General features: G+C 35.5%; 1 long non-coding RNA gene across 1 annotated transcript in view; it reads left to right on the forward strand.

Annotated features, from left to right (window-relative positions):
* Positions 1 to 18230, forward strand: part of LOC143269105 (uncharacterized) — a 753638-nt gene that overhangs the window by 446101 nt on the left and 289307 nt on the right. Inside the window, exon 3 of the long non-coding RNA XR_013045464.1 lies at positions 7532 to 7568. This is a non-coding gene — a long non-coding RNA (uncharacterized LOC143269105). The remainder of the gene's footprint in view (positions 1 to 7531; positions 7569 to 18230) is intronic.

Consider the following 18230-nt stretch of genomic DNA (forward strand, 5'->3'; position numbering starts at 1 on the left):
GGCGTACGCTTTTCAAGCATGCATCTCTCAAATCAGCTTAAGATGTTACTGTGCAAGCTAGTTTTTTTTTTTTTCAGCCATTTGCATTTCTTCCTGAGCTGCTCGCCCAACCAGGTTATTAGAGTTGGCGGCTGCATGGTATAGATAGTGAACTCACTGTATGTAGGTGTCTTCATGGAAATCACCTGGGGCTGCGAGTTCCGCTGTCCTCACCTTATCACATCTGGAACACAGATTTTCTCTGCTCGTCATAGTTTGGCATCTGTGAATCACCGTCATGTTGTCATATTCGCAGTTACAAAGTAGCTGATGGGAAGGGAGCCAACTACTTGAGGCACTTGCAATGAAAAAAAAAAAGACTGATTTCAGCATTATTCATTGGAAATGCTATTTGTGAAAGCATTTACTTCAGTTTTGAGAGGCTGGCAATAACTTAGGCAATGCACAATCCTGTTCTTTAGAAGGGATGTTCCTACATACTGAACAGAGAAGGACCAGTAATTACTGAAAACCATGGGTAAAATGGACAGCTAGGAACCCAGAAGGGAGTAATTATCCATCTTTCACTTGGATTTTATCAATAGTAACTGCTAATTAAGTGGGACAATGGGCAAATATGTCAATATAGGTGATTTAGGATAATTCTCTCAACCACATTGGGTCCCTTATAATTTTACTTCTTCATACGCGCTTATATATAAATACAGATGGGCAGAGATAGAAAATTGATTTGAGAGTATTTAAAAATAGAAGCTGAGAATATATCGTAAAATGTTAAGACACATAAATTAATACAAATAAAGACTTTATTTAGAAGTTCAACGTAAGGTTAAAGTCCACAATAACTAGGCAAAGATCTTACTAACAAAATTTTACAATATAGTCTGTTTTAGTTATACTTACTAATGGCTTGTCAGAACATATTAAGTTCTTTTCTCTCTGCACTTGTCATTTCATATAGTCTTGAATGGAGAGAGTGACTCCTTTTTATACTCTTTATGGAAATACAGCAAGTATGTACAACCTCACACTTAGGGTCTTTAACCTCACCACTTCTAAGTACTTCTGGCTTGTGCCATCTCAGCTCAGACCTTTTATTGATTCTATAAGTCTGTGCAGGAACTTGTAATTGAATAGAAGACTGCTTCTATCACTGAGGGACTTGCAGTGGGGTGATGGTAGTGCTAAGGGAAATACAAAAGTTCTTTCATTTGCAAAGAATTACAAAGGTATTTCTACATCTTGGGCTGTACTAAACAGATAAAATATTTGTAAAATCCTTCTGCAACCAAGGTATTTTCCAAATACATTTGATCACACTTTTTTTTTTAACAGACAGTGTTACCACGGGCAGCTCATTTTGTTTTGGGGAATCCACACTGAATGAAAATGTCATCATGACCCTTTAAAAGGGCCCCTGGCTCAGCAGTGGTAGCACACACCTTTAATCACAGCACTGGAGGCAGAGGCAGGCAGATCTCTGTGAATGGAGAGGTCTGGTCTACAGAGCAAGTTCCAGGACAGCCCTGTCTCAAATAAATAAATAAATAAATAAATAAATAAATAAATAAATAAATAAATAAATAAATAAATGAGAGAAAGAAAGCAGGGAGGGAGGGAGGGAGAGAGGAAGGAAGAAAGGAGAGGAGGGAGGAAGAGAGGGAAGGAAGAAAGAAAAAAGGAAGGAAGAGAAAGAAAGATAGGCCAAAGTAATTTTCTATGCAAAGGAATGATGTTTTATGTTTTTATCTAAGTGCCCCTAGAATGCGCTTTCTAGACAGTATGTCTCTGTTCTTTTGCATAGAATTTGGGATAATTATCTGCTCTTCATATTTTACATCTTATTTGATTTTCTGCTTCTTTATAGGAAATTGAGTTCTTGTGGCCACTTCTTATTTAGAAGATTCTAAGGTTGCATTATAATTATTGTTTGATAATTTCTATAGCTAGAAAAGACAAGTAGACTGGCTCCAAATATTATAGAAGCTGATGCACATGGGAGGCTAATTATATGTCTTAGATGTCAATATTCTAAGAACTTCACAAATACCGACTCATGTCTTCTTTATAACAGCTTTATAACAGAGTATGATTTTCTCTTTGTAAAGCTTAAACACATCTAAACCCACAGAGAAATGTAGCTTAACAAATGTAAGTGGAATAAGTATTAAGATATGCTGTAGGTTCAAACAATGTAATTCTCAGGTTGGCATTTGTAATACAATCACTTTAGATGCACATAACACAGTTGATATTTTTAAAATAAATTTGCATTTTATCAAAGGACAAACCATTGATATCTTGTGCAACGTGTTAGAATTCTACAAACCATCTCACTGCCATGTACTTTACACAATTAACCGTGTCTCAACCCTTCACTAACTTCAGGGATAAGTAGTATTTCTGCTTTGGGATACACATGATGAACTCTCTTTTTATCCTTTATGAGAATGCAAGACATTAGATGAATATACTAACATATCTCTGTATTAGAGTTGGGAAGGATGAAAACCAAGAAAGTCAATTACTCGAAGAATGAATTTTGGCAGTGTAATGGTCCATTTCCAGCAGCAAGCATAATAGACATCACATGATATGCTCTGATTTCAGATAATCTTTTAAGTTTGGTGATGATTCACATCCAACGAGACACATATAAACAACATTCGAGACTAAAAAGATCACAAAGGCCTTTTAATTGTCTTTTCTATCACAGGGAGTACACTTGCTGTTTATAAATACAAAGAACCATGGTCATTTTCACAAAAGTCTTAAGATTCCCCAGATTCTGCTGCAACAGATTCACATAACAACCATGAGCTGCACAAATAAAAATCTACATTAAAAGCACATCAGAGGCCAAACAGAAAGAAAGAGAACTGAAAATACAAATTTGAAAATAAATGTCTTTCTATGTATCCAATTCAACTGTGAGAACCACCTGGCTCTTTTCATGCTTCATATCCACTGTCCTCTATCTAAATAGACATGGACATGGTTTTTAGTTCCCTAATTAAGTAAATCAGTATGGACTTGGAGGGCAGGGCTACATAACCATTTACATTTTGCTTTGTAATGAGTTATTTACCAACTCCTGATTAATTTTCAAAACTTTTCCACCAAGGAGAACTAAAAAGTTCATTGATGGGATTCTCTGTCATCTTTACTAATATACATAGCTATTTTAGGTAATCAGAACAATAGATGGTCTCAGAATAAGAAACTGAGGTATGTAGCTATAAGTATTCTAAGCTATAGAGTCTGTTATGTGAGGAATGGGATGCAGAGGGAAGGAAATGAAGTAAATTCTTCCTCAGTCACATAGTCATTATAGAATCTTCAAACAAGCATGATCTTTACATTAATTCCCTCTATTAGAAATTAAGAGAAATATGTCATCACCATCTGTGTATCACCTATCATCTGTACATCTATCTACTTCTCTCTCAGATATATATGGTATATATATATACATATATATAGTTCAACATGTATCATAATATATATCAGTGTGTTGATGCAGCTATTGAGATATATGTTAAAAAATAAGATTCTAATACTTTAGAAATCTGAGCACAAACTTATTTTTCAAGCTTTGCTTTTACCCTACTTATTTCTATTATAATTCCTCATTTGGTAAATGGTGCATTAGTCATTTAGGCCAGAAGTAAGATTTATATTCAGAAATATAGTCTATATACCTATATAGTCTAAATACCTATATAGCCAAAATACCTGCCAATTATACATTTACTCCCTTAGAACTCTCCTTTTTTATATCTCATTGGTATAGTGGCAGTTAAAAATCCCACCATTTATGTTACTGACTTGTGCTCATATGCATTCATAGGCCTGATTTGTCTAATGTTTCCATTGTATACATTTCACACATAACTTTGAAAATCATGAATTTGTTCTTCCACTAAAATGAATATCTATTTCCTTTCAGTCTCAAATATTTAGAACATTTTGACACATTAATTATCTGTACTTGCAACTTTGACTTCCTGTCTTTCTTCAAGGGCTTCTAGCAATACACTCAAAAATATCTACTTGGCAATAGTCTAGACTGTCAGATTTCTCTGTGTCTTTGGTCAATTCTTATTTATTTTCAACTGGCTGGCTATAATTGTTACACTCTCAACAAAGACTGAAAACAATGTATTTTTTTCACCCACAAACAATAAAAAGGGTGATTTACCTTACACAAACAATAACACATGTGTTGTGCACACCAGCATACATTACAAAGAGAAAGGATTCCATGCAGAGCATCAAACATGGAAAAGGAATGGTGTATAAATTAAGAGCTCTGGGGTCCATAGAGAGCTCTTGGTTCATGACCCATCTGCAGCTTGTTCACTTGAAGACTGAACATTTGAAGGAAAGTCTATAATTGTTCACACTTGCTGTTCATGCCTGACATTAAAATTTTCCTACAGGACTTTTTGTTGTTCTCATTGCCAAGGAGGTAAAGGAATATTAATTTCTGAATGTCTACTTCTGTTTTATTCTAACATCCTGGTCCTCATCTGTGCCTTGTCTTCTGTCCTCATGTTTGGATCATCATCAGTGCATGTTGCTATACTGTTAAATGGTAGCTACTGCAAAATTTAGCTTAGAAGCAGCTCATAAAGGTGAATGCATTGCTGATGGCAGAGTTGTTGACAAGAAGCTGAGAAATACCAACACAAGCTTGCTCAGAAAAAGAACTAAGATGTCATCTGCTTGGTGCCATTGGTTTACACGTTGGTTTAGCTGTTTACACCTTAAGTGTATTGTGTGTTACTCTAATTTTATTTGGATGTGTTTAGAGAAAAGCTCCTCAGCTGTTACTAGGTTGTTCTTAAATGTAAATGGTAATTTATCTCCAAAGGATGGTTAAGTAAAGAACTGGTTTCCTCACACCAGTCCTGGATCACTTTAATTGTTGACATTCTGTCTTCTTCCTTGCTTCTTTACATCTCAAAGCTCTCCTGCTATGGAGAGGAAATTTTATGCTTCCCCCGTCAACTGTGAAACTAATATGGGATCACAACATCCCCCCCAGTGCTAGAGAAAGAAAATTGAGCAAATGATTATGACTACATTGTAGAACGGCCCAGTTGAGGATTTAAGGGGAGGGACATTTGAAATCCTGATAGTGGTTCAAAAGTTTGTTTCAGGTTTTATATTCAGGCTTTTCATCCATTTTGAATTGATTTTTGTGAAGGGATAGAGGAAGAGAGGGGAAAGGGATGGAGAACTGAAGGAGAGGGAGAGAGAGAGAGAGAGAGAGAGAGAGAGAGAGAGAGAGAACCACATGTTTTCTTCCTATGTGCAGAAAATATGTAAAACAATAAGGGAACCTATCTGGGAAGCAGGGGAGCCATTTAACCCAAGTGCATGATGAACGTGTATGAAAATAGCAATGTGAAACCCATCACTTACATAAGGAATGAATGCAAATAAGAAAATGAGTTTAATGGAAAAAAGGGAGGTTTTACATTTGTACTTCATATTTATTTAATGCTCTCCTAGGCTGGACACTGAAAAGAGGGAGGCTACATTCAGGCAGAAAAGAAAGGCCAGTGTCTCCATGAGGAGGCTCATAGCTGCACTATGAGGAGTGCAGCTAAACTGGAGAATTGTCACGACTGTGAATGCTAAACAGGAAAGGATGGGATGATATCAAGCCTTTACACATCCACATCATAATGAATACAGAGATAGGATTGGGGCTACTTATGTGTGCTATTTACCAAGAGAAAACTATATGTTGATATCTACAGACAGATTAGAGCTGGGGTAGCCACAAGAAGAGGAAGAAACCTGAGGAAACCTCTTATCCTGCTAAAGTGACATCATAATTCGTTATTGTGGAAAATTCACAACAACAGGATAATCAGATGCAGCTAAATTATTGTTTATGTTTGTTAAGCAAATTCACTTTTTTCAAGGAATTATCAGTGTTAAACCTGGAAGAGTCATTCTGTGTTGCTCTAATTATGCATATTCATATCAAAGCAGAAGTGCATAGAAGTCATCTCTACAGACAGGCAAACATTTGCATTAATTGTTTTATTGATTCTTAACCAATGCTATCCTTAAATGCTTTCGGGACAGCAAAGACTGAGAGTAACACAGGACAAGCTAATGACCCTGCCCAGGGGCCCTTGGTGGGAAAGCTCTGTCCAGCAGCAGAGTCCATGGGAAGTAGACCTGCCAGGTGGCCTTGCCAGCTCACCGGAGCGCCCCTCCTTTTCTCAATCTTATTAGCCAGTCAATCTAAGGTGAGATTGAGAAGCAATTTTGCTGTCCTCACAATTTAACACTCAAGTGAACTCAGATGAGTTTCCCACCAGAACTTCCCCTGTTTACAAATTAGTATCTAAAAGACTTCACTCTTCTGAGGGTTTGGATCTTACTTATACTCAAGATAGAACAAAAAGTATACATGTATACACACACAAATATATGTATACATACATACACACACAGACACATACACACACACACATATATATATACACATATATATGTATACATACACACAGACACATACACACACACACACATATATATATATACACACTTATATATATGTGTGTGTGTGTGTGTGTGTGTCTGTGTGTGTATGTGTATATATATATATATATATATATATAGAGAGAGAGAGAGAGAGAGAGAGAGAGAGAGACATATATATTAACAAACTCAAACTAGGTGAGGATCCATGCCAGCAACTGTGATGAACATAGAGGAAAATCATGGCTGTGTGTAATTTTGTTTATACAAACAAGTAGTGTTCCTAGGGGAATTGCTGTTCATAATTTCCCCCATCTGAGATAAGAATTCACATGCTGTAGGAAATAAAGCACAAATAAAAGAGGGTCCATTACCACTGTTACTTCCTGGTCCCAGGAAGTTTTATCTCCTTGCCATTGGTAGGCACTAACTACGATACTGATCGAAAGCATTTTTTTTTCCAAAAATAGTATATTTGCCACATATGGTATGTGCTTTCACCTACTTTAAAAAAAAAAAAAAAAAAAAAACCTCTCAAGTTTTAATGCAGTTCAGTGAAACATGTATAAGATATTTAAATAACTAATACAATGTTTAAAAAGAGGGCATTTTGTGTTTAGCAGATCTCCCTGGTGATGCTTTATTTTTATTTGATAGAAATCAAATTATCCTCTGCACCTAACCCTTTAAATTTCCTGTGTAGATGTTAATTCTCACGCTTCTCATTATGCTCCCTGAGTGGAATATGCTCCAATCTATACCCATGACCTGGATAATGTGCCCAGTAATTTCTGTTTTTGCTCTCCAACATGAAACTCATTAGCTTTTGTGGTTTGAGTACACACGCATTGAACAGAAAAGCATTTAATTATGACAACCACAGAGGTGATTTTCATTTTTCAGAGAAAAGTAAATGAGATTAGAAAAAGTTTCTAGAAAGTTGCCCAGTCTTGATGCCAAGTATAAAAATAACTTTTCTTTACATTACTTATGGAGTACAAATAATTATGTTTTGTTTTAACAGGTAAATTGCTACCGGAAGCCTGTCTTCCTTTAAAGAGGTAAGTGCATTTTAAGAAATATTGTACAAGAGCATCATAATTTCAGATTTATAGTCTAGAAGAGTGTTTTAATTTTAAAGCCCTGTGGCTGACAGCTGTGCTGTTCCAAGGCAAGGATATATTGCATTAATTATTTTAGGCTCTAGATTATTGTGCATGATGCCAACTTCATGTAACAAGGACAGACAGGCACATTTTCTATGTTACTAAGAAATATTAATTAATGTGGTGAGCTTCTGCTGAAATCAGAAAGGCTATAGTGCAGTTTGATTACATTTGTTTCAGTTCTGATTGGATTTATATAATTTTCATGGACATTACTAGTAATTTGGGTCATGTTCACAGCTTTTTAAAATTAGTTTTTCTTTTTCTTTCTTGTATGGTTGAATTGAATTAGGCAATAATTTAGTCATTTTGAAAGCTAAAAATGATTGTGTGCTCAGGTCATTGCTTAGCAAGAAGACTATTTTCTTTACTTGAATATACATATCCTATTACATTTATTAATAAATTAGATTCAACCCTGACTTAAATTATAAAGCTGGCTCAATTGAGTTATGTTTATTTCCATGATCTCTGGAAGCTTACAAGTAAACTGAGCATTTATATCAAAATTCTTTATTCTTTGTTATGTATGGAGAAATGACAAGACCATGGGGTTATATCTCACCCTGCCATTCTCCATAAGCATTTAAAACACCGTGATGGTATCAATGTCTGTAGCCTAAGGAGAAAGTCTTTGTTTCTTTGAAACATTGTACTGAATGTCTTTAAGATACTGATGAAAATCTTCCAGGGTCAACACGTCTCTCTTGGTTTTCATTATGACTTGCTGTATTTGTGGGTACAGCATCACCATCATAATTTCTTATATTTATACCTTTGAATTTTGAACCAAACAGAAAGGCTTTTCTTTGCAATATATGAGGTCTGATTGTAATTATAATAGCACAAATTTTCTGTGTATAATTTTGTTAAGAGTTAAGATCAGCAAAATGATGCACTGCAACTCCGTCCTCTGCCTAATTGTTTCATATTTACATGGTGATGTTTGCACCATCAGGCAATGTCAGTATATCAGCCTTGTGTACAGCATGCTAACTGTCATGTCAAGTTATAAATGTGCTTAGCAAACAAATGCATTTTATTACTGCTTTGCAACTTTGAAACACACTTTCCTGTTGCTTGAAAAGCCCTGTACTGCTTTGATCTAAGCACATAAAACTGTTGAGGAACTGTCCAAAAATTTCCATACTAGGTGGACATTGGTTGCACTAGAACTACAGGGAACTTTTTTGAGTGAGTTTAATGTTATCGTTGTAAATATATGGTTGAAGTTGAAGCCAGTGTTTAAAGTACATTGCACAACAAAAGTAAAGCTTGAAAACATTTCCATTTTATTCCTATGCAACACGGAGAGATAATATTTTTGTGCTTAATTATTCAACTGTAGACCTAGCTCCTGTTTTTCATAGTTTTGTGACCTTGAGCATGTTCCCTAAAATCTTTGAGGTATTTTAAGCAGTTGTCAAACTAGTTATTACAGTATCTATCTTGCAAGATGACTGAAAATATCTTTTCAGTTGTTTCCTTCTTCATTCTATGGGAAATATTTTGTTCTGTGTACCTAAGACCAGACCATGTCCTTAAGGCTCCGTCCCATGAATGTTTATGTTTATGGAAGGCTCTTTGGTTTCCTTTTGTGTACTTCAAGTTTTCCTAGTGTGCTGACTTAATAGGATACTAAAATAACAGAAATGAGGTAGTATGATGATACAGTCTATACCTTGTGACTAGGTTCTGTTGCTGATGTCCATTTGCAAACCCAGTGGATAGACTTACAGGCATTTTGTGAACACTTCCAACTCTCAGTGTAGTAACTGTTTATTACATTGATGATACAGGCAGATTCAAAATTAACAAAATGGCTCACCCCCTAATCAATGTCTATTTAAAGCGTTGTACTATCATGATCAGGTAGCATTAATCTATTAGTCACATGTTTGTTTGGGTAACTACCATGTGAAGTTATAGATTCATTTAGAAAAGAAATTATCATGTATGTTGAATACAGCTTTTTTTTTCTGTTCTTGTTCATCAATAACTCTACTCAGGGTACCCCAAAATTTAGTCTTCTATAGAACATACTCAAGCTTCGAACCAGCCTTCTCCTGGGAATACCAACTCCTTTTTGCAATAGCTTCTCCTCAAACTCATTAGGATGATATAATAATTGAATAGCTGAAAATGGCTGAAAGATTTTTTTTTAGTTCTATTTGCATGCTATAAACATTTATTATAACTTATCTTAAGTGCAAGAAGTTAGGGTGATTTCTTTGTCCTCATTCCTTAGTATGAATTTGGAAGGCAGAATTGCTTCATTTTCAGATTTAGTATTAAACTTCTAGATATATATTGCTCTCCACATTCATGATATCCTTTCTCCACTACTCCTTTACATAAGAAAATCTTCATGCCGATACCCATTGGTATCTTGACTTCTAAAAACATAGTATCTGCTGAATATCTTCTATGGCACCCAGTTCACTTCTTTCCATTCTCTAATTTCCACTAAAACTTTAAGGCAAATCTGCATTTTTATATTGTTATACTTGTCAATTTTTTTTCACCCACTAGCCAAACAATTCTTTTTGGGTTCGAAGGAATTGTTTTTATGGTTCTCATGAGAAAACTGAGAAAGAATCTTCTTGGCCCAAGTCAGAAGGGCAAATCTGGGGTTAATTCTGGGCTTCTGACACTCGATCCATTTTGAGGATGTCAATAGCATTCTGCCAGCTAAAAGGAAATTCATAAGCCATTTTCCTCTAAGGATTTATTCTTGCGTATGGAAATAGGAGAAAAGAAAACAGAATAACACTGCATATGGTAATGATTCAATAAGCCAGACACCCACCAGCCTGTTTGCCAGGATAAACAGGGAGCTGAAAGTTGGGGTTGATTTTAAAGCAAAACTGAACATTGTTTACACATTATGAGATGTTCACTGTAAAAACAGACTTCTTGATTGATGTTGCGTCCATGTGCCACGGATAAGTCCCTGAGAAAGTTGGAACTTCATGGGTCACATTTTTTTGAGCATAGATATCTAATTCTAGTGAGTGGAGAAAAAAAAAAACCCTGTTCCTGTGAGAACATTCTGATTGACACTGAAATGTCTTCCTGAGTGCTTTCGGGATAAAGAATTGAAAAGTATTGATATTTGTTGATTTTTATCCCGAAGAAGTTTTAGTGTTGATCTATTTTCTCCTATTACGGAATTATGGTACCAGATAGAACTGTCAGAAAATTATTCATTTTGTTTCATTCTGATCATCCATATTAGTATGTCTAATGATTTCTCTCAGTCTTCTTGATCTAAAACCTACTAATTAAATCCATCATAAAACAATTTACTTCCAAAATAAATGATTGGGTTTTAGGGGATTGTATTTAGTTGATTGTTCTAATAGTATAGTTAAAACCTCTATTGATAAAATAACAGTTATGTTGAAATGATCATAAGAGTAAGATTATCCTTGGAGTGAAACACATACTATGGATTGAGCTGATTTTATGGGTTTGAAGGTACATAGAAAATCTATTATGGAGATTGAAATGATGTAGAATACCCTAAATCTTATGCTAATATTTCACAGTCCATTTCATTTTTTTCATGAGACATTCTTTTCCTGGAAGATTGAAAAGTGCAGAAAATTTTTAGTTTACAATCAGAATGTCCTCTCTATATATAGTCTTCCAGACTAACAGCATTTGTTATCTGTTTGTATGTCATATTCAAAGCTCCTTCCCCATGTCCTTGTGTCTTTTTTAAAAAAATTCTCCAAACAGCAACCAAGCAGAAATTGGAAAAGAACACTATACTTAATAGCCTTGTGCCGTCCTACTTACTTTTCATTTCTGAGTCCATTTTTTATACATTCAAAGTCAGCATAAGGTCTCAAGTACCTAAAGTCTGAAGTACAACTGACTTTATAATACTTTTTAAAGTAAATATTTGAAAGACAAAATGTTATGTATAATGCTGTTGGGTTTTCAAGTCTTTGAAAATTTTATATGATCTGCCGTAATCACATTCACCCCATCCTTTCTCCAATCCACCCTTTCCTCTCTACCTCCTTCCACATAGTACCATCTTCTCTCTCTCTCTCTCTCTCTCTCTCTCTCTCTCTCTCTCTCTCTCTCTCTCCTCTCCCTCTCTCTCCCTCTGTCTCTCTTTCTGTGTCTCTGTCTCTCTGTCTGTCTGTCTGTCTCTGTCTCTGTCTCTTCCCCATCTCGTTTTAGAAGATAATATCTTGCAGAACACATCCTGGTCCTCTCTCTCTCCTAGTCTGCCTACTCTCGTTTCTGTGATTTTTAATCATATGTTGAATCACACAGTCATTCTACAGATGACCTCTATTTAACAACATGTTTGTCTTGACCATCTCCAAAGAGTAACATAAACAAATACATATACTACCTTTTGCTCTTCAGAATTCTCTGGCACTAGTTTCTTTTATTGATTTCTAAGTAATGTTTTTATATTTTTGAGAATTCCACACAGTATATTTTGGTCATATTCATTCCCCTCTATAAATTTCTCCCAGATCCTCCCAAACTGTTTACCTACACAGTTTTGTCCAATTTCATCTTCTCTCAACAAACAAACAAAACCTAGCAGTCCAGCTTATGTTTTCCAATTAGTCATAGTTATGGGTCTTGCCCTGGAGTGTAATAGATACATAAATACCACTGTATGGGGATGAAAAAATAAACAAACACTTTTCCACACTCAGCAGCAATCAGAAGTCATTCATTCCTTGGCCAGGAATGTGGCTTCATACCAAACTCCATTCCTCTAGTCTGGGATTTTTGTAGACTTAAGCTTGAGTCAGTCTTATACATGCTGTCTCCATGAGCTCATCGTGTGCATTTGCTTGTGTTCTGGGCACAGAAAAAGCATTCATTTCGCATAAAAACAGTATTACCACTTGAAGTTACACCTACATTCTCTTTCCTTCAGGTTGGCTTCTGTCCATCCTCTTTTCTATCCCAGACTGTTCAATGCTCTCCTACCCTTTGTCTTCTTTCGGGAGGATGAGTAAGAAGACCTAAATGAAGCTATATCAGTAGCAAAGGAGAGAGAGCCTTTATTAATGTCCATGGCTCTGTCTCCTGTGCCTAACTCCCCTTCCTCAGGAGGCATGTTACCTATAACAGCCGTCTTTTATATTTGCTCACTCATGGCCCCTTCCTGTGTCCCCACTGTTTGCACAGGTAACAGTTCTCCTTCTGAACTCCTAAGGCAGTGTCCACACTCTACCTGAACTTTTAAGTAATGACTCCTTACTGAACTATCTGAGAGTTATCTGAGTCTGGAGGAGGTTCTATCTCTTTCCACTTGAGAAACTAATTTTAACTGAAATGCTTCAAAAATGAAGTCTTTAGGAAGTCTGATTTTTATCCCATTTGGGAATATTTACATATATACAATAAAATATTTTAGGAAGAGTCCCACTTCTAAAAGATTTTTTATATGATACATGGACACATCTACACATGCACATGAAGGTGCACACACACACACACACACACTCAGAGAGAGAAAGAAACAGAGACATAAAAACACAAAGACACAGAGAGATAGTTTGGTGGCAATTTTATACAATATTTTTATGACGAGGTCAAATATGAAATTTAATCTTGATACTTCAGTTTAACACTGGATAATTTTTGATGCTGAATTATTTTATGGTTCAGATTATTAGATTAGGGATATTTTATTATACATGGCCTTGTTTATTTTTCACTTGGCCTCACATGATGACTTCAATATCCTTGTGTGTGGTTCAGTATGGTGTTATCACATTCTACAGTTTAATGCTACACATGCACCAATGTTGAACAATTACCTTGTTTTCTATTTTTCTCTATTAGTGGTAATGCCATAATGAGCACCTCTGTAGATATTCACATCCTCTATTATTCCCTTTGGATGAATTCCCAGAAGTGAACTAACAGAATTACTTTCTAAATGGTATTTTATGATTCTTGCTGCAGACTCTTTTTCTTTTTTATTTTTTTTTTAAGGTACAGTCTCAGTATCAAGCTTTAGTTAGCCTGGAATTCACTGTGAAGATCATGATGCATTGGATTACTTAGAGATCCACCTACCTTAGCTTCCCACATGCTGGAACTAATGACATGAGCTACTCTGCCCAGTAATAGTGCAGATTTATGATAACAGAAATGCTCTCTATTATGACTGAGTCAGTTCATCTTCATATCTATCATGTAGCTCAGCAGTCCCTCAGAAGATAACCTGTTGAGTGAAGTACACTGGATCTTCAGAACATAAGGTTTCCTCGAGAGAATGACTATATAGTTATGAGGTCATCGACCTGCTTTTCTTAGTTAGCAAGCTAGAAGCTCCTTTGCTCTTGGAAAAAATAGGCTTTCTTGAGATAACCTCAGAAGACCTATATTACCATTATGTGAACCTGGTTCCTTTAATGCCTTATAGCAGTGACACCATTCAGTAAGTAAAGGCAATTTCAATGTTCCTGTCCTTTTTTTCATCCATCCATGGAGAACATCAGATTTCCTTTTGAACCTTTGAACTCAGAACTTTCCAACTTCTATTGACCCTTGCTTCTACCTCTACTTGTTACTGGTGTCTTTGCACTAAATTATACTGGAGAAGCCAAGGTCCTTTATGGATACTCCCTAGTAGAGACTTATAGCACTGTGGTCTGAAGAGGAGACTTCATAAACAATATTAAGAGAATTGTGGTAATCCAATATATACCAGAACTTCCTGAGACAAAATTCTGAACCCCTCTAAATCTTCATACCCTATTCACAAAAAAAAAAAATGGAAGTAAATGAAACAAATGGAAAATGAAATAAAAGATTTGGGGATTTTTCTCTCTTTCTGTCAAATGGAAATATAAACTTCATATAATTCTAATATTTTATTTGTACATACAATAATGTCCTAGGTGAAACTAACATTGTCAGCAGCAGCAGCAGCATGTGTCTACATCCTGGCAAACAGCCCAGATAGAAAAGATTTATTACAGAATGAAAGTCTGGATTGTTTTATAAATATTATAAATCTGTTCTAGCTAATGGAAATTTGTGTTTGGAGGCAACACCTTTTACAAGAAAAATGTAAAAAAATTTTCATATACATCATTTTAAAAAACTATTCTCTCATCCTTTCTACCTTTGATTAACCAAAAGAAAATTAATCACCTTCTGGAAGATAAATTAAAAAACAAACAAACAAAAAATCATTAAATGCCATGCCTCTATGAGTTTTCAGTGTTGATATTTCTCTAATTTATTTTTTTCCTGTAACTAGGACACCTTCAGACCTGTTTTTACAGTTTAGAGTATTTCATAAGAATTTTTGAGGACAAGCACGTATCTATGAGTTTAATTATATAATTATCTTTAAAATGTTGATACCAGGCTTAAAAGCATAGGCAGCAGTGCCCTTTGTTATGCAGAGGCTGGGGACTCCAGCTCATGTCTTCAGGTGTCCTGTTCATGCACTCTTAACCATCGATCTCAGATACACATATTTAAAGAAGAAAACACACTTATTGAATACTGCTTACTCAAAATAGAGAATTTTACTTGTATTCACAAATAATAATACCTTTATGTGTATTGTGAAAACACCTGTTGAAATTCTAAAACTGTCATTCTACATAACAAAAGGGAAAATACAGTTCCTTGAATTACATTCATGAAGAACCCATGGGTATTACTTCAGGCAGATTGTATAAGCCTTCAGATGGAATTGGATCTGAGTTCCAGTCTCTGATTCAGTCATAGGTATTGCCTTTGATGGTGTTGCCAAAGACAATTTTATTGAAGGACATATTTATATCTTGGGATGTCAAACTTCAAACTAAAAAACCTTGTTCCTCTCCGAAAGCCATTGCGGCTTTAGAGACACACTGACATTGACTTGCCTGGTACTGAAGAACAGTATGGTGCATTGTGGCATATACCCTTAATATGCTCCTCCCATTAACATCCATAGAATGAGGGAACAGAGAGGTGTTATTACCAAATGTCAATCAAACTCATTAAGAACAATTGTGTTCAGAAACAGAAGAGAGCAAACTAAAATGTGTGTAGAACTAACTGAGAAACTTTTAAAGATTGTCAGTACAAAATTATTTTTTCAAGTACAAAATTTCAATAAAGCTTTTAGGAATTAATTTTCAAATAGTATTTCAATAAAATCATCTACACAGAAGTAAATATATTCTAGGGAATACTGGCACTTATAATTAGGTCTAGTCCTACACAATCAAAAGCTTCATCAACAATCTTACAATTCAACAATGGACTAATTATCATATATTTATTTGTTTTGACACGCTGGAGACTGTTTCAATTCATCTAGTCAACAAAATGCACGTTCTTCATTATGTTATCTCTTCTTCAGGGGGATCCAAAGATGAAATGGCAGATTCATTAGGCTCTGACCTTTCTGATGCACTGCTAAACAACATCCTTATTAGTAAAATGTGATGGGAGTGACTTTAGGGAGGAACAAATGAATAGTTACTTAGAAATTGGCTTTTAGCCAATTGTCTGTACACTAAAGGAATAAAATCCCATACCAACGCATTTCAACGTTCACATTCTTAGGATTTTCCCCTGCACATTTCTGCACACATGCAGAAAGACATGTTAACTCTCTGCAACTCATTTGTCAAAAGGCTCATTTGCCATTGAATCTATTCTCGCCATTTCTGTCCAATCATAAAATGTTAAATAGGTATGAATTCAGATTAACCACCACAAGTTAAATAGATAAAATGCAGCAGAGAGTACGCTAATTCTCTTGGCCTCCTAAATTTTCAGCAAGCAGCTCTGAAGTCATAGGGAAGAAGAAGTCCAGATGAAAATGACTTTTATTGCTGAAGTTAGTCTTTGAAACCGAGTGTTGAAATCTGACGAGCATATTATTTTTGTAAAGAACATTTTCTGTTATTGTCATTATGTTTTCCTGTGGAGAATGTATCTGCCACACCTCTCAGTTAAATGACTCTGATAGAATGAACAGGTAACTTGCTGGGACCCAGAGCCCGACCATTTCTTTGAACAGAATGGTAGGCATGAATCAATGAAGCAGAATTTCCATTTTATACATTATTTTGTCTTCTGACTATACTAGTTTATCTATAGGAATCACATCTGTTCCTTATTTGTAGGTAATGAAGAAGAGCTCATGTAATACAAACAGTTTCATCCATGTTCATTGTCCTACTAATTGTTTTACTACTTTTTTAATTCTTACATGTAAAACAAATCCCAATGCTATCTGGAGAACAGGTGGATGCCTGGGGCTCAGTGGTCAGCCAGCCTAGCAGAATCGATGAGCTCTGGGTTTGGTGAGAGAACTTATGTCAAAAAATAAGGTGGAAAGTGATAGAGGAAGACATGGTCTCTAATTACACAAGCTCACATACATGTCTACTCAGCCACAGGCGTGTGTGCAAAAGCTCCTGAGCCTGTTCAGGTATGCCAAAGGAAATGTCACATATGACTTGACACATACACACACAAAAAGTCACGTGTAACTTGAGGCTTCACTAACTTTCTAAATGGATGTTAAGTTTATTGGCATAAGATGAACTTCTTTTTTTCATTTGAACTTGCAGATAAATTTATAGTGTCTTTTATGATATTTAACTAATGCTCGCCGATATTATAGTTACTTTGAAAATTATTTTCTATAATTCCAACTATCAAAACTTTTTACCAATGAGCTTCCTTTTTCTTGTGAAATAATCAATAAAAAAAGTTTGACTGGAAAAATGTATTGCCAGATAGAATTTTCCTACAACACAAATTATAGGCAAATACTTTTCCAAACAACTACTGAGAGTAACTGTACCTTGACAATGAGGATAAACATTTTCAGAAAGGCTGCATATGAGCTGTGAATAATGTATGTATGCTAAGTACAAATAGTGTTAAGAAGCAATTACTTGCTTCAGAAAATGGAAATCACAAAGAGGCAATTGGAGATTGAGCAAGAAAAAGTCAGAAATATCTTTATGAAGCTTTTGGCACCATTTGATTAAAGAGAGTAAATCCTAGCCAAGACACAGAAGAGGGTGCCTAACCCCCCAAGGGCTTCCCCAACAGGCAGGAAGTCAGATTGAGAGAAAATCATCAACCAGTATAGACTGACTGTCTCCTGTGCAGGATGCAGTGAGAGGGAAAGAAGAGATATATTTTTAAGATTAGAGAGGATAGTCATAACCCTTCAGGAATGTAAAATTGGCAGAGAAAGGCAAGATAGAAGAAAACTCAACAAGGCTTGTGAAAAGTATAGCAGTATAGTGCTGGAAATTTGCTGTTGAGAGATTTGGATAATAGAATTCCCAGGAAGCCAGAGGCTTGTGAGCAATACATTATCTGAGATAATGGCCATGAAAATGCTTTGTAAACCGCAAGGTGCTGTAGAGCAGTGAAATACAATCATTTTGTGGCTCATTTTCTAAAGAAGTCTATGTTTTTTTTTTTTCTCTCTCAAGTCCTTTGGAAATAATGTATGAATTACTAGGGAGACAGAGGTTATAGGTCCCACCCCTAAGTAGACAGTATCAGGTCAAGCTGATCTGAGTT

This window comes from Peromyscus maniculatus, chromosome 17 (assembly GCF_049852395.1).
Source record: "Peromyscus maniculatus bairdii isolate BWxNUB_F1_BW_parent chromosome 17, HU_Pman_BW_mat_3.1, whole genome shotgun sequence".
Classification (NCBI taxonomy): Eukaryota; Metazoa; Chordata; class Mammalia; order Rodentia; family Cricetidae; genus Peromyscus; species Peromyscus maniculatus.